General features: G+C 41.6%; 1 long non-coding RNA gene across 1 annotated transcript; it reads left to right on the top strand.

The window, feature by feature from the left end:
* The first annotated feature begins 5520 nt into the window (after positions 1-5520).
* On the top strand, positions 5521-17857 carry LOC128142810 (uncharacterized). The gene is made up of 4 exons (XR_008235518.1): positions 5521-5691; positions 15662-15750; positions 16286-16384; positions 16697-17857. It is a non-coding gene; the product is annotated as an uncharacterized LOC128142810 (long non-coding RNA).
* The last annotated feature ends 284 nt before the right edge of the window (positions 17858-18141 follow it).

The following is an 18141-nucleotide window of genomic DNA, read 5'->3' as shown; positions in this document are numbered from 1 at the left end:
GAAACTTGAACAGAAATTGTCTGATTTCAGGAAATGTTTAATGTAATATTGTAAAAAAATTAATTAAACGATCAATAAAGCATGAGATGGATGGCCTTACTTATATGAGCAAAATTGTAAAGCTATTTTCAGTGAGTTGACATTTGCCATGGTATCTATGATTTATTAATAATGTTGTTGTAATTGTTAGCAGAATAACTGCATTGCTTGAGCACTCAGCATGACAATATATGGTCTCTTCTGTGTAAACATGGTGTAAATAAAATGGAAGGCAATCTCTGTCTCTAAATAATCTTAACAGGCAAGACAGAAAAAGGATAGCAGAAAATAAACAGAATTCTAGTGTGAGGAAGTGACTTATCTTTGGTCCCATCATATATAAGTGAGAAGGCTGAAAATAGAAGGCAAGTCTCTTGAGCCTCAGCCAGCTGAGTCTCAGTCCAGTGGCTTGTTTGTTAGTCTAATCTGTCTCACATATCTCTTGATCCCACCTAACTGCAATATCCACTGGTCAAAATTTAACAGATCAATTTTAAAGGCTGTTTTTAATACTTGTGGTTGCACAGAAAACCTTCCAAATTCACAGAACTGTGGTACTAAGGAGGAACTCATACACAGGCTCAAGAAAAACACATTTTTCAGAGGTCATATGCTGACACTGATTTACTCTTGACAGTATGTGATGGGTTAACCCTGGCTGGACGACAGGTGCCCACCAGAGCTGTTCTATCACTCCCCCTCCTTCTCAACTGGACAGGGGAGAGAAAATGTAACAAAGAGCTTGTGGGTCGAGATAAGGATAGGAGAGATCACTCACCAATTACCGTCACGGGCAAAACAGACTCAGTTTGGGGAAAAATTAACTTGATTTATTACAAATCAACCGGAGTAGGGTAATGAGAAATAAAACCAAATCTCAGAACACCTTCCCTCCACCCCTCCCTTCTTCCCGGGCACAACTTCACTCCCGGATTCTCTACCACCCCCCCCAGCGGCACAGGGGGACGGGGATGGGGTTTACGGTCAGTTCATCACACGTTATTTTCTGCCGCTTCATCCTCCTCAGGGGGAGGACTCATCACACTCTTCCCCTGCTCCAGCGTGGGATCCCACCCACGGGAGACAGTCCTCCACGAACTTCTCCAACGTGGGTCCTTCCCACGGGCTGCAGTTCTTCACGAACTGCTCCAGCATGGGTCCTTTCCACAGCGTGCAGTCCTTCAGGCACAGACTGCTCCAGCGTGGGCCCCCCACGGGGTCACAAGTCCTGCCAGAAAATCTGCTCTGTGGGCTCCTTTCTCCACAGATCCGCAGGTCCTGCCAGGAGCCTGCTCCAGCGCGGGGTTCCCACGGGGTCACAGCCTCCTTCGGGAACCCACCTGCTCCGGCGTGGGGTCCTCCACGGGCTGCAGGTGGATATCTGCTCCACCGTGGACCTCCATGGACTGCAGGGGGACAGCCTGCCTCACCATGGTCTTCACCACGGGCTGCAGGGGAATCTCTGCTCCGGCACCTGGAGCATCTCCTCCCCCTCCTTCTTCACTGACCTTGGTGTCCACAGGGTTGTTTCTCTTACATGTTCTCACTCCTCTCTCCGGCTGCCGAATACCACCGTCCCAACTTTTTTTTCCTTCTTAAAAATGTTATCACAGAGGCGTTACCACTATCGCTGATTGGCTCGGCCTTGGCCGGTGGCGGGTCTGTCTTAGAGCCGGCTGGTATGGGCTCTGTCGAACACAGGGGAAGCTTCCAGCAGCTTCTTACAGAAGCCACCCCTGTAACCCCCCCCGCTACCAAAACCTTGCCACACAAAACCAATACACAGTATCAAGCTTCATGTTGAGTATATGCTTACTATGAACATCTATCTATTTTGACCATATCCTGTGTGACACAGGGTATTGCTCTTCTTGGCTGTGGTGCTTGTTGGCTGACCTCAAAAGTATTGTTGGGTGTGTATTACTACATTACTTCTGCTTTATTCTAAATGAGGAAGCCATTGAAAGCAGATTTTTAGCTGGGCAGCCAAAGGGACTTGCTTCAAAATTGACCACAAATTCAAGGACTGATGCATCAATTTGGTGCAGTTGTCTGCTTAAAGCTGAATAGGAATGGAAAATAAAAATAACTAGAGAACAAGGGAAATTGTGAATGTAGTCATGGATGGAATTCCTATGAGAGAGAGGGAAGCTTATTTTGAGCAGATGATTAGGTGGAAATCCAGACTTGAAAATTTGTAAGTGGGAAATACTTCATACTGGTTTCTGAGAAATTTCTGTATGTTCTTTGTATGCATTTGTTATAAAAAAGTATGAGACCATGGAAATAATCTGATGCATGTATTAGATTTCTTTTTCAAATGGAAACAAGATGGCTTGGGGATGACTAACATTTGAAGGTTTTTGTGGTTGAAGCAGATTAAAGGGTTTTAAAATATGGGACCCAAAGGACACTTGCACATGAGGATAGGCCAAAAAATTATTTGGGGATCTCAGAAGAAATGACACAAGTCCTTATGTCAAGTTATGGCGTGACTTAAAGCAGATAAGAAAATGAAGAGTCAGGACTCTTCCATAGACACATTTTTGCTCTCTTCCTTACAGGTGCTTCCTGAGGGTTAGATTGTACGGGGGGGGTGGGGAGTGGGTTTAAAAGATCATCAGAAAAGAACACCAGAAATAAACAGGCTTGGGTGCTGCACCCATCAGAGTGACTGACAGCATCCCTGGGAATTCAGAGTGCTGTGGAAATTGCAGCGTAGCAGGATATAAGGAGCCTTTCAGAAACTAAATTGCACAAGGACTGGGCTTTTTTCACCCTTGGCATACAGAGTGTGTTACAGCACTTTGTCTTTATAAAGCCGTATCTTAAAAGTTATATTCCATGCATTTTTAATGAAGAAAACACTATATTTTGTTTGCATGTTGTGACACAGCAGTGATCACTGGCATTACAAAACACTACCTGTGTGATGTGGATATGCTGAATGAAAGCCTACACATCATTTCACCAGTTAGAATTTGGTATGAGGAAAATAAATGTGTTGCTCAAGTTAATGCCTTGAAAACAGGCATACATATAAATGCGAAGCAAGCATAAAAGTATTATGGACACCATTTCCCTTTTGGAGAAAAACATCACATGTAAAATATGACTGCCAACTCAGAGGAATTGCTATTTAGCTTCTGCCTACAAATACTAACATATTAATTGAATTTCTCATCAGGAAGTTGTTCCTGTCTCCTCATTCACCTAGTGATAATCCATCTGATGTAGCAGTTGCTATGGTAACAGCTGTTTCAACACTTTAACCTATATAAATAATGCTGGATATAAACTTCTTTGATAACAGAGTTAACTTGTGTAACTGTTAGTCCTCAGAAGAAAATTACTGTCAATATTAATAATAAGATCAAACAAATTTGCAAGAATTTACTTGCAAGCCGGGGAGAGGCTGGTTGTATAAAGCAAGGCTGACACCTGCCGGCTCTTTCTCTTGGACACAAGTGTATTTTCTACATGCAGGACACGTCCAGCTTTATTTAAAATAGTCTTTAATTCTCTCTGCATCAGGAGAGTTTTGGTTTTCTAGCATCGTCCCCTATTTCTTATTTTATCCTTTTTTCTGCAGGTTATGAACAATTCTTCTATAGGGCTTATAGCTCATATTACAAAACATAAGCATATCCTTAGTAAAAACATGCTCAGAATTGGGGCTTCCAATTCTAATTTCCCAGATTGCTCATTCATAAAGTTTGACATTCAGGACAAATTCAGTGGTGCAAATTGGCTAGTTAGGCATGCTGATGGACTCTCTGCTTCGAGAGTGAATAAGGCTTTTTATATTCCTTTTAAAATACCCTTTGCGATTTTTTGGGGCAGAGAATGAATGAATATGTAACAAATAATCTCTTCCAGGCAGAGCTTATGTCTTATTAAGCATCATGCATATGGCCAGTGCTTAAAAATACCATAAATAAATCCAGCAATAGGACATGCATAAATCCTGTATGATGCCTATTCTCCTGACACTTGCAAGGGCACAGCAAAATCATGGGGGAACTGCAGGTGCACTGCAGCGCTGGTAATTCCTGAAACCGTTGTGCCTGTCAGCTCTCAAGGGCAGACGGAAAGTCTCAGTGTCATGGAAAGGATTTCTCCAATGACAAGTAGTTTGTACGTCTCCTTTGTGGGGGTATAGCACAAACTCCCTCTGTTTAGTTTTGTAGCTAATGTGAGAGAAAGAGAGCAGAGCTTTAACTGCCCTCCCTTCTGCTCCACTTTCCTTTGAAAAGTGTTCTGCTGCTGGCATTAACTCTGAAACTCCCTATACAGCTGTGGACTGCGAGGACTGGCTCTCCTATGCAACCGTGGAAGAGGCACAAAGGTTTCCTTGTGACCACTCGTTCTTTTTGTGTCCCCACAAAAGGCCAGTCACAATGTAGTATGCTGTTAATAGCTGAAGCGCAAGATGTGGTAATGTAAATGAAGTCGGAGCAGCTGAAGCTAAGGTTTGGGGGAAACTGGGGCCTAAATGACTGTGCTTTATCTTTCTTATTGAGTCACTGCCACATAACTGTTTTGGCTTAATCCCTTCATAGCATTTTATGCAGAGGCACTCCGTTCAGATGTTTAAACACAAATTCATTATATGCCATGTATGCTCAGATGTCCTTGCATGTGAATATGACTTTGTTATTACTCTGTCCTCGAGTGTATATTCCACTATTTCACCTGGCCATGTGAATACCGAGGTGTTTTGGTAAAGTGCTTCATTGCAGGGCTGTACTTCCCACTCCTTGAGCTAACAGTATGCTCTTCTCATTAGCATGTATGAAACCGCACTTTTTGGTTTAATGAGGGATTATTAAGAATCTGCGAAATATCAATGTAGAAGCAAAGAAGCTGAGCATCACTGAAGCTGTGCGTGCAGTAGAGATGCAAAGAGCTCTGGCTTTTCAAAGAGAGGAGAGGCACCAAAGAGATGGGGGGGGGGGGGCTGAGAAATGTGTGCATGCCGTGAATGTCCCCTCTGTTTGTTAGCTCTGCAGCGGTGTCAAAAAAGCTCCTATCTGTGACAGGCACACCTGGCAGACAGCATTGTTTTTGCTGGTTTTGTTCCTGCCTCATCTTCCATTTGAGGTTCATAGCTCTCAGTGTCAGGATAAAGTAGGACTAAGTAAGTGGTCTCATGGGTCCTGCTCTTCCAGGGCTCAGGAGTCCAGGATGTGGGTACTACATGTAATTCACATTTTGCTGGCAGGGACTCAGATGAAAGTGAAAGGCGAGATATTTTTGCTAGGATGGAGGCAAGCCACTGTGAAGATTTGTACCTATTTCTAGATACAAAATATGTGGCCCTCCATAGAGTTCCTAATTTGTGTACTTTTCTGTGACAGCTTGCCAAGGTGAGGGAACAGTAGTGGTACGGGCTGATGCTATAGAGGCTGTGGAAAAAGAAGGTAAGGAGAAAGTCAGTCTTGTTGGTGCTGTGCAAAAATCCCAGTAAGTTCATCATCTGCCGGTGCAGAACTGTACTGTTTTAGGACACCTGACAACCTCACCATGTTGGTTATTATTTTCTGGCAGAGAATTTCTGTTCCTTACCTGACACATGCTGCTAGCCTGGATGTCTGTGACCCTAAAGTGGAGAGCTACTGGACAGAAGCATCTGGGGTGACAAAAACCACAGTAGGTTATTATTATTATTACAGGAGTGTGAGCATGTAAGGCTAACATGGTCTTACATCACTGAAATTGTAGTTCTCATTGCAAGGAATCATATACAGCAAGGAATCATATACAGCAAGGAATAAATATGGTGGGAAGCGTTTTCATCACCAGCCAAAGAAAAGGATGTTCCAATTCTCAATTTCTAGTGTAAATTAGTTTTCTAAATCTCTCACATACCCTTGAAAACCCCACACCACAAGTTGTCCCTGCCCCTACCCCTGAGAAGAATGTCTCTTGAGAGCAATTTCCTGAGAAAGCCTGTATATAACTACGTGTAAAGGTGGAGGATCACTAAAGACACAGGAGCATATGGGAGTTCTCTAGTTCCAAGTTTCTGTAGCCTTTCTTCCACTCAGTGACCCTTGACAATTGGGCTAGAGCAGGCAGAAATATTAACTTTGAAGAAATTCATCCAGCACTGTGTTCTGCATTAGCAGTTCATAATTAATAGTTTTGAATTCTGTATCCCAGAGCAGTTCATAGTTGCATTTTTCTGTTTGCACCTCCATGTCAGCACATCCTGCGTTCCTTCAGAAAAGCAAATATTTTGAAGCAAACATTACAGATGCTGATACCTCTCAGTTACTCACAGAAAAGTAGCCATCAAATTACTGTCCACAGGGGTTCCTGAACTCACAGCATCACAGAGTGGCTGAGCTTGGGAGGAACCTCTGGACACTGTCTTGTCCAAGCCACTGCTCAAAGCAGGGTCAGCTGGAGCAGGTTGCTCAGGCCGTGTCCACTCGGGTTTTGAATATCTCCAAGGATGGCGACTTCACAACCTCTCTGTTCCAGTGTTTGACAACCCTCACCATAAAAAAAGGTTTTCTTTGTGTTAAAAATGCAAATTTTTGCATTTCAGTTTGTGCCTCACTACCTCTTATCCTGCCACTGGGCACTACTGAGAAGAGTCTGGCTCGCTCTTCTTTACTCAACCCTGTCAGGTATTTATGCATGTTGATAAGATCCCAATGAGCCATCTCTTTAGGCTGAGCAGCCCCAGTTCTTGCAGTGTGAAGCAGGCAGACTGGGAAATCAGGACATCTGAAATCAGTTCTGGAACTGACAACTTTGAGCAAATCAGAGTGAAATTCTGTGTCCTGTCTCTAGAGTAGAAGCACAGAAATCATGACCCAGAAGGAAGATAGGCTAAAGTAGCTTCAAGATACTTTTGTGCTCCTTTAACCTTGGATTGCCCTGGGGTCTGGTGAAAGATCTAGTGTAATCTGTTCAGCTCAAACTGTGGTTCCTCTGCAGTGTCCTATGGGGATGTGGAATAGGATTGCATGAAATAGAAATGTCATGGCTGAAATAGCCGTAATGGTGTTCCTCTTGTCCCTGCTCCAAACTGTAGCAGGCTCCTTACACAAGACCTTGAGAAAGGATGTTAGGAACAAGGCTTATTGTGTCCTTTCATAGTGCCTCTCCTAAAGAAACCTTACTGGGTGTGAGGGATTTTTAGGGCCCCTTTAGGCCTCCACATTGCTTTTGCGTGGGTAAGAGTGAGGATTAAGCTTTTCTATTTGATCCCTGTAAGTCCCAGGTATAAGAGAGAGACTTGTCCCTAAATTGTAAGCTTTTTGGACTGAGTTTGGATTTTGGGTTGGGTTTGGACTTTATTCCATGCATTGGGCCTAGCAGAGAGGAGCCCAGTTCTTTTCTGGGGATTCCTACCAGTGCTGGGGAGTAAATAATTAGGACAAATGATTCAAAATTACAGTACCTGACATTGTATTAGGTTGTTTTACTTTTCCAGAGTGGAAAGGGCAGGGGACCAGCAAATGACTCATTTTTGCTACGGTGACTTCTGGTTGTGAGGACACCTTCCAGAAATGTCACTGCAGTGGCAATGTAAGTCCAGACTTCTGGAAACTTTCCCTTAAGAGCTCTCCATTCTTGACAAAGTGGTAATGCTTCCCTCCCCACGCTCCTTGTTCTAAGCTGGAGTTGCATCTCATCATCCTGGTAATTTTGATGCAAGTCGTCTTAGCAGCTGCTGAGTTAAAGGAGTGGTAAGAGAGTTACATAGTCTTTTAGCTTCTTCTTGTTGGGATACTTTTTGGTCTTTTTACTAAATGACTATTCCTTAAGTTGGTTTACTTTACACAGAACAGCACAATACCAAGGGCCTTTAAAACTTTTGTAAAGCGGTACACTTCAGCACCTGGAGTTTGATTATATGAGAACTAATTAAAGATCAGTATACAGGTGGTGACAAAATCAGGATTTGTCCTTGACCTAGTGACATGTCTGTTCCCCTTCACTTTTTAACAATAATACAGCTACCATATTAAATGTTACACTTTCATACAGTTACTCAATATTTGTCAATATTCCCATTGTTATTCAAATCATATGTCCTACTCATGTATTCATGCAGCAGTTAAAATTGCGATTGCTGGATTATAGCAGCTTTTATCATCATAACTGAATTTTTTACTTTGATTTAACTCAAAAGCTTTAATGCTCCATTAATGTATGGTACATTGGATATAAGACAGATGATGAGATTTGAATGAGCTCGTATCTCTTGATCTTTTCATCTCTATGCATATGCGTGGGATAGAAATATGGTCTTGAGGGCAACAAAAGTTGAAAAGATAATGGAGAGTAAAAGAGTATTTGGAACTATTGATTTAAATTTTGGGGAAGGAAAATATTTATAAATGAAAGTATCCTTAAAACCCAATGGTATTGAAAAGACAATAAACACTGACAGCAAAAAAGAAATAATTGATAATACAACAATTTTGGAGTTGGGATTTTGATCTTGCAACAAATAATTTCATTCATTTCCAGTTTAATCAGAAGAAATAATTTTCTTAAGTGACACTGCAGATATAGGTCTTGGTTCTCCATCTGTGAAGGAATTCTCTGCCTTCCCTGAGGATGGAGGAAAAATTCAAATGGTAAATTAGTATCTATGTGAACTAAGACCACTTTGGATTTTTTTTTTTTTTTTAAGCCTAACAAATTGTGGACAGAATGGGAGAATCTGTAAATACTAGTAAAAATACTTCAGCTCTGCAAATCAGAGATGACAAGTGCTGTCTCATCTCTCCATGACAATTATGAGCTACACTAAAAATGATCAAACTGTAATTATATTACCTGTCTGAAAAATTGTCAGAATTATCATACAGGAAAATAAGATTGGTTTACATCTTTCCTCGATAAGATTTTTCGCTAGCCTGTAACAATTTGGAAGGCCAACTTTACCCGTGTTCTCTCTCCTTTCTCAGATTTCCTGTTTTAGCGTTTATACTTTTAACTCTTGGGATGAAATCAAGTGACCCTGCTGCACTTTGCTTAAGTCCTCCTCTCCACGGGACAGTGACTAGACTGAGTTTAGTGACTAGATCACTTCTAATACAAGGTAGCAGTAAGAATACAGCAGTTACGGAAAAAGGTTTTAAAACAAGCCACTTAGTCTCCCCTAAATAATGTTTCCTTTTCCTAAAGGCAGGCAGACCTACCTTCTTCAACCCCCACCAGCCAATATCTGCTTAAACGTACCTACATATTTCTAGCTGCCTTTTCCTGGTAAAGAGATATTAACTTTTTATGTGTTCAGAATTGCTTTATCTCCTGCATTCACGGAGGACAATTTGTGGGCTCACTGGCAGGCTGAGACAGTCCTCCTAGGGCTAGTGAACCTCCCGTCACCCAAGTGTTTACCAGGAGGTGCCTTGTCTTCTCACTGACTGTCCGCCTTGCTTGTTGTCCAAACACCATATTGTTCAACCCCCCATAATCACAACGGAAGTGTCTTGTACTTAATGCCCATATTAAATGTGTACGAATCAGGGCAATTAACAGTTTATTGCAGTGCATTGTCAGTTTGGTCAATACAAGTCATTCAGATAAACCAGATTTTTCTAAACGATCAGGCTTACCCACCCCAAAGTCTACTGATTTTTTTTCAAGACATGCCCTAAGAGTCTGTTTTAAAATTCAAGGAGTAAAGATGACTCCTCATTTAATTTGTCCTCTTCTGGTGAGCCAGTGTGTAGTACACAGCTGGCACACCTATAAGCAATTTCTTCAGTGCTCTCATTCTGCTTTTTTCAGGCTTCTCTCAGCGATATTGGGACAGTCTTCATTTCCAGGTTATTCTTTTGGGGTTTTGTACTGAGCTCATGACCAAAGCACCAGAGTGACATGCAGTAGAGCACGGAGCAGCACGAGGAACAGCTGGTGCATGTTTGTTCTCTCACCCTCTCCTCGGGGGGACGAGTGTGCACAGCTGAATGTTTTCCTTGGAATTATTTTTAATACTGTGCTAATAAGAGAGAAGTGAGGGTAAAAGCGATGTGCTTGGTGTTCAGAGTATGGGCAGTGAGACTGGTTATGTTCTTATTTTCTTGCTTACCCCAAGCATTGAAAAAGCCTCCAGGAAATACCTGTCTACTTCACAGACAGGCTTTACTCTTTGTAGAGAATATGTTATAGATATTATCTCTTTGCTGCTCTAGGGAGAAAAAAGCTGTTGTTTGTTTGGGGTTTTTTAGTAGAATAATCTGAAGGAAAGCTCAAAAAAAATTGAATTTCTCTGTCTCCAGATCCATAGATGGCTATTTTTCCAAGGAAAGTGGATGCTCCTAAATACAGAGAAATAGCGCTGCTATTTCAGTGAAGCCAATGACAATTAGGCTTATCTATAGTACAGCCTCTGTGTCTGGAACAAGATGAAAATTGGACAGGAAGCAGCAGTGAGAATTGTGCTTTTGGAAATGAACTTTGGAGCCATTACATATTGTCCATGGCATCCTGTTTGGAGCAGTAGAAATGAACCAGAATGAGATTACTGTCATTTTATTCTCAGATACTTCTTTCTGTCAAAGGATATTTTCTAAGATAAACTTTGTCTTTAATCAGGCAAAATTTGATTCCATTGTCCTTACATTTTATCACTATGACAACACAACATGAAATGGCTTTTTCGGCTGGCTATCACCAACTGCTTCCCCCATCATGTCCAGTGACCAGCCTCCATTACGGACTCGGCACTCCCCTGAGTGCAGGGTCCAGTGCCTCCCATTGCCTCCGGCAATGCTAGCGTAGCTCTGTGAAGGAGTCTGTGATGAGTCAGAATAATACCATGGACATTTTGACATGTTTATACTTCCACAGCTACTGGGGCACACCAAAGGACCTGCCAGTCTAGAGTATGAGTGTGGAACACCTCTCTCCAGGAGCTGTGTCACTCCTCACGCCGTGAAGGCTCCTGGCTCACAGGGGCCGGGGTGTTACACTAGCCAGCTCGAGTATGAGGAGCAGCCTCTCCACAGCAGCTGAGGCTTCACAGCTCGGCACTTACCTACAGTTTTAGGCAAGGCGGTGCAGTCCGAGAGAAGCTGCGCTGCTGCAGACATGCTGCTGTCATCGCCAATGATAGGCAGGTGGTGCCTACCCGAGCTGTAGTCGTGCCTCCGTGTTCACTTACCCCTCGAGTCTTCGGTTTTCCCAATGTCCTCTCTCACCAGAGGAGGCTGCTGTGCTCTGGGCGCGCAGCGCTGAGCCAACGCAGCCTGGCCTCATTTTACTTAGTCCTTAACGAATCTGCTAGTAAACTGATGTTTCTGTTCTAGAAGGGTAATAATGATTCTTTCTGGAGTGAAACTTTATCCATAGCAGAATAATTACAGTGAATTATCCGGGGGTACCGTTCCAAGGCAGCAGTTCCCAGGCACTTGCTTTGAAGAATGTACCTCTACAAATGTGAGAAGGACGATTTCTGACAATCCGCTATTGATTACAGAAAATTGTTGAGTTCTAGTTTCACCCTCAAACATTTGTCTCTCTGCTGTCTTGTTTTGGAAGATGAAGCTTCACCGAAACCAAACAGTAGGTCTTATTGATATCGACTCTATTTTACCTAACAGCTCATTTACCCCCTTCCTCTCTGACTGCCTCCCTCCCTTTCCTTTCCTTGCTGCTGCTGGCAAGCTAATTAGGCTGCTCCCTCAAGACAAATTCATCCAAGGCCATAATAGCCATATCAGATGGAAGCTAGGATAAAACTCTCCACAGTATAGCCTTATAAGTGCCTCTCAACTTGTCATAATGTTTCCCTGCCTGCTTTTGTTTTATTCCTCACTTTGTAGGGAGAATTCTCTCATCCTGTGTTCTATGCAAGTATTAAGTAAATTAATTAAAAGAAATTATGATGTGTGTTTCCTGAAATATGCTCTTTTATTTCCTTTTATCCCTCTTATTTTTATGTTTTAGGTGCCGAATCTCAAGCTTTGTCCAAAAAACCCACATTGTATATTTCTATATCTTTCCTTTTGTAAATCCTTAACCTTCTGTTAGACTAATATATTAAAATTCTTCAGACACAGGGTAGCAATGTTCATAATCTCCAGTTCATTATCTTAATTAGATCTGTTTTATATTATCCCACAGTTTATTCTCATTACTTTAAAGGTGATCAGCCTTAGAAGGGAATGTGAGCAGAATTTAGTGAATTCTATTGTGGCAACATTTCTATGATCTGGCTTTGGATCTTTCAGGTGCAATAATGATAATGCTGCTGGTGCAGTTAATTAAAAATTGCATTTGAATGGTATGAATATTCATTTTGGGGAATGAACACAGGATTAACTCAAGGGGGGGTAAAATGTCTGCAATGGCCCAAGGATGTGAAGTGAACCTGGATCCCCATTAAAACACAAATGAATAATTAAAAATGATGGAAATTCAAAATCCTCCCACCCTGCAAACTATTAGCAAAGTATTGCCTGGGTCGAGCCTGTCTCCTAAGATGGCAACAGACATTAATGTTCATCCTTCAGTAACAAATTATACGACATATACTTGACATACAGCTCTGCCCAGGAGCTAATACACAGTGCTAAATCTTCATTAAATAATTAAGAAGGGCTACTGGCTTTTTAAAATTGTCAGGTTAAAGTGCTATACCTGTAAGATCCAGGTTACTTTTAATAGCTTTCTGTGGAAGATCAAAATTGCTTTCCCAGAAAGTGATTGTGACATCCAGGATGCTGTTGGGGAGGATACAGACAAGAAGAACTGCTGAGACCTTTGATAATGAAGCTCTCTATACCCAAATCGTCTCTCTGGCAAAACCCAGGACTTTAATATTCTGGGCGAGAATGTTGAAAATGTATCTTTCCTTTGTCTTGTGAATAGCACCACTGAAAATATCAAAGTGGTGCCTGGTTTTTTTTTTTTTCCTCAAAATTTATTTGTTGTCATTTTTTCTGAACAAAGGAAACATCAAATAATGAACAGCTTTTTTAAAAGCTTATCTGGTACTGCAGGATGCTTAAAAAAAATGAGACTACAAACTAGAGATAAAGCCTCTTTGGTGTAGGAACGTTATGTGAAGTTTAATGGGCATTTGCCAGAGAATATTTTGCTGGCTGTTAGCTAGTTGCCAAGGGGATTCACAGGATGCATGTTCTAGAATAAAATGCTGTGTGAATAAACTGGGGTCAGTTAAGGTAATTTGCATGGTGCTTTGGACTGGAGCACTGGGGGCCAGGCTTGCTGTGCAGTCAGAGATAAGTGCACTGATGTGTGTCCTCTCTTTCCTCAACCCTGCATGTAAGTCCTTCGTATGCAAGACACTTCTAGTTTCGGGTCTGCACTAGACATCTACCTGGGAAAGGTCAAATCTGCTCATCGCTTATCCCATGCGACACAGAATTTGGCCTTCCTTGTGCAAGGGAGAAACAGAAATGTTGTGTCTTAGCGGGGCAAGCTGTGTCACCAAATAAAGGAAAAGGGGCTTTTCACAGTGAGAACCCCTTCCTCCTGTCCTCCTAAGTGAGGAAAGATAAAAGTAGAAGGATTCTGCTGACTCTCATGTTTTCTTGTTTATGCTGAAGAGGAGATATGGTTAGCCTTTCTCTAGGGAGGATGTAGCAGGGACATGGATAGTCTTTGAGTCAGATTCTTTTTATAGTGGAGATCTCCCAACTAAGCTGCTCCTCTTTGACCCAGTGGGGTAGGAGAAGGGAGTTCTGTACTTGGCCTTACAGTTGTTCGTATTCAGGAGGGCATCTTTTTGCTAGTCCCATGTGGGTCCTTTGGAATTGAGCTATAATTTGAAAATAGTATCGTAAGAATAAATAAAGGAAAGATTGAAAAGTAACAAAAAGCTACTATCAATATTTAATCTGATTTTTATTAGCAGCGTTATTTTCTGTATATTAGGCTGGAGAAATGTAATAAATAACTCAGGGTCATTGTGTCTGGATACAGCATACATAAAAGCCAAAAATCTCTTCGTTTAACTTACAGGACACATTAAGTTTCCTAACCATTAGTGTCTAGTGTCATTGAAGATGCTGTAGGGTCTGTGTGCCTGATAGGTCTGATACAGGTACCACAGTGGATCTACCCCCTCTAGAGCTGCAACTGATTGATTCACTCTGGATTGTCTTTGACATCTTAGTCCTTATACAGAGAAACTATCTGGGTGTTAGGACACTCAGCCCTTTCTGAAATCAGATTCCTCAACATCTAAATACTAGCAGAGAGTCACTTAAGAAAATCTCTAGGGTAGCACATTAGTGCAAATGTATGCCACATGCAAACTCCACTGAGCAGAGTAACATGAGGGCTTAATTTGGCCTGCTAATTAGACTTGAGAAGGAGATTGTGGCCCGGCAGCAGCTGTGGGAGGAAAGAATGACCAAACTCAGACTTTTTGTTCATCTGGTCATGCTTTTCATCCTTGTTTAGCTATCTGGCAATTACTGTGCATATGCTTGTGTTATTCTTTATCCTGCAAGTGAATGCAGATAGTGAGGAACCGCTGTTTCTTTCCTCCCCCATGGTTTCACCCCACTGTGAAGGCCAGGCTTAAGGTGATAGGGTACCTGGCCTTGCACTAGTGCCAACTGTTTACCTTGGGCTTTCTTTGGAGGAGTAATCGCATTAATTTATTCATGAAATGTCACAGTGCTCAGTTCTGAGGAGAGGCGTGTGCTTGCCTTTTGTACCGTGCTTCTGTTTTGTATATTTTTGTGGAGTCCATGTGTCTACTGCCTGATAGTTAATCCCACTGATAGTGTGATTTAATAAGAGGAAAGAATGATATGGCTGCATCCTGCCCATTATGCCCTTAGGAAGGAGATTTTTATTTGCTGTCAGATGTCACTGATGGAGCATTTGGCTTCCTTTCATCAAGTGACAATTGCAGTTTTAAGAGTACAGTACAGAGTGCCACTTTAAAGCCAAACATCTCAATTCACAAGTGAGGGAAGGATAAAGTTGTGCAGCTGGAGGATGCTATTTCTTCTCGGCAGCTGTCATTGCAAAGGCATGTGAATTCTCTAGATGTCAGGTGTCATAAATGCTCCATCCAGAGTTTGTCATGTGCCTCGTAATATCATGTGAAGTGTTGGAAAGAAGTCTCTGTACACATTAAAATTCTTCTCTAGACAAGCTTGCCCTGGGATTTGCTATACTGAAGTTTTAGGAAATGAGGAATTAATATAAGAGAGATCTGCAGCAAACTCTCCACGTTTTACCAGAGTCACATAGCCTTTTTATGTCACTCAGATCAAAGTGTGTGACTTTGGTAGGAAAAATGTCCATGATAAGTCCTCTGCCCTTGCCACAACTCCCAAATCCTTAGATATACTTACAAGGCGACACCTGCACCTTCTAAGGACAGATGCATGTATGCAGTGTTGGCCATGAATTCAAATGGAGAAAAAGCAGTATTCCAAAATAAGACAAGACTTTACACTAGGAAAATGTTATATTGTATGCCCTCTGTATACTCTACTAAGAGTTCTCAAAGTTTTCCTTATACGCCCCTTTCCCTTTTCTCCCCCTTCTTCACTGGGAGCAACTTCATCACTGGGCTAGAAGAAAAGAAGAATAGCTGAAGCCATGAAGAGCATCCAGATCTTTTCACTTGATTTGCACTCCTGTCTTCTTCTACCAGGTCCTTGCTTGGAGGACTGCAATGGTTCAGAGAGCTGATGTGTAGATGTGGCTGGGAGCTCTAGCTATATGAAGGATCCCAAGTCTCAGGTGTGTGATTGGTACTTTACCCCACTGTGGAGTGGTTCCCAAGTTTGCATATAGTTTGGTCTTCGGAAAGCAGATGGGTGCTGAGTTGCACTCATTTTGCCCCTCTCTTTCTAGAATGTATTCAATGTGATCTGTGCTTGACAGCCATTGCACTATCCACGTATAGGAGTACTTACTATGAGTCAGTGAAGAAAAACATGAATTTAGGAATTGTTAGGTCTGATGCCTGGTGACAGCTGGGGCCAGGAAAAGGTGAGGTTACTTAGTGATCTTACTTAGTGATCTGTTTGGCCTTGGACTCTGGTGTTAACATACAAGTTTTCTGTAATGTCCTGTTCCTTTTTGGTTGTCACTGGTTGCCTTTCTCTGCCTATCAGTTATGTCAACTATTGAAATCAGAGCGTCTTTTCCTGTTCCAGCTGGCAGTTGCCAAAGCTATGTGAAACAGAACTGGATATACAGAAGAACACTTTCATTTGTTGTTATGTCAAGTGAAGATGTAACACTAGAAACATAGGGGTGTTTATTGATGCAGGGGCCACTAGGCACTAAGTGCTGGAATTCTGCTCAAAGGAAGCAAACCAGATGGGAAGAGAAGAGAAATCCCCACCTGCCAAGTGTCTCATCATTATACGTGAGTCTAAAGAATAAGAAGTAGTATCTTCTTCCAGTCCATTAGTACCTCTGCACAGGAAATTGTTTGATAACATGTGCCTGTGGTTCATTTAATTGAGTTTTAGATGAAGATTATGAAAAAGTTACATACAATGTGCCTCACCGCATTGAGTTCATATCAGATTTTATGAGGTAAGGAGTACTGGGCTCCAGTACACTGGTCTCCCTTCTGTGCTCATGATCATGGGAGATTTAAAGAGTTTAGATCAAGGCCCACAAGGAGAGTGAGCTACGGAAGTACCAGTAACATCTTACTCATTTTGCACTGCAGATGGCAAGTCTGTGCATATTGTGGATGACTGGAGTAATCATCTGCATGGAAGTCTCCTGAGGAAAACTCGTTATTTCACTTCATGTCTCAACAGGATACAACTGGTTCATGGTTGCACATAGAGACTTATTTTGGATGTTTCCAAAGGCTGTTCTATACCTTATAAATCTTAATATAGTTGTAATGCTTGATAAATACTGCATTTAGATTTGAGCATAAGATTTGTTTCCCAATTTGTATGAACGGTAAAGAAATACTCTGACCGCTTGACCACATATCTGGTCTTACAATTTTCTGTGATACATTTGTATTGCATGCTGAGCAAAATGTGACTTTTAAGATGAAAGCATGGTTTGATTTTCATACAAGAGTGACAACGACAGATAGAAAGGGATACAGAAATGTCAATCTTTAGAATATAGTGAGAACAGGCTACATTTGTATTATTTCCTGTGCTTAAGTTTCATTACAGTAATTTTCCCAATGAATACATTGCATAGTATGCTATTTCCTCTTCTCATTACCATCTTTGTCATGGAGAGGAGGTTATAGAATCTTAATGATTCAGTTATTTAAACCTTTCTGATAGTCTCTGTATTTTGAATGACCTCTCTGTTTCACCTCTTCCCTAAGGTTACTGAACGTGAGAATAGGAGTTGCTTTCAAATCAAATTACTCAACAAGGAAAAGGGCAAGGTAGTTCAGATCATTATTATCACAATTACAGAGATTACAGCAAGGATGAGGAAAAAAAAAAAAAGAAAAAGCACAATCTGAATCTTCACTAGCTTTCCACTACAAAGCAGAGCAAACAATAGTAATTATTGTATGTGAGTCTAATGCAAAGCTCACTGGAAGTCACAGATCCCCACATACCAGTGCTAAGAGATTGTCCAGGCTTCAGACACTATCAAATCAGATGTAGTTCTGGATTTGGGGTGAAAAATCACAGTCCAAACCATGGATAATCACTGACACTGTGATCTTTAAAAGTTTTGCCATCTTGAAAAACGTACAAATGTGATTGGTCATGTCCCTTTGAAATATTTCAGGAACGATAATTTATGAGACTTTTTATTCAAATGAGAGGAGAAGAACAGATCCCTCTACATTAGGATCCAAGGTGCTGGCCAGTGACACGGATTGAAATGGGCTGCAGACTGCTTGGGATCCATAGTCCTGGGGGGAAAATTCGTATGTGAAAAATACTTAGTGAAAAACAAACATTTGTGTCAAGATGCAAAGTATGTTGCCACACAGTGTGACTGAATGGACTCTGCCAGCCAAGTAACTCTCACCATTTAAAGGCGTGACTGAGTACTCTGTGATGCTTCACAGACATCTGAGATACTCAACCAAGAACATTAAATGATAAAAGCAGAGATTAAGGATTCAGTACTTTCCGGTATCATTAAGACCCTGAATGTGTTCACTGACCATTCTAA

The sequence above is a fragment of the Harpia harpyja genome, chromosome 1 (assembly GCF_026419915.1).
Source record: "Harpia harpyja isolate bHarHar1 chromosome 1, bHarHar1 primary haplotype, whole genome shotgun sequence".
Taxonomy (NCBI): domain Eukaryota; kingdom Metazoa; phylum Chordata; class Aves; order Accipitriformes; family Accipitridae; genus Harpia; species Harpia harpyja.
The sequence above is the reverse complement of the archived record's forward strand: the minus strand, read 5'-3'. Positions and strand labels throughout refer to the sequence as shown.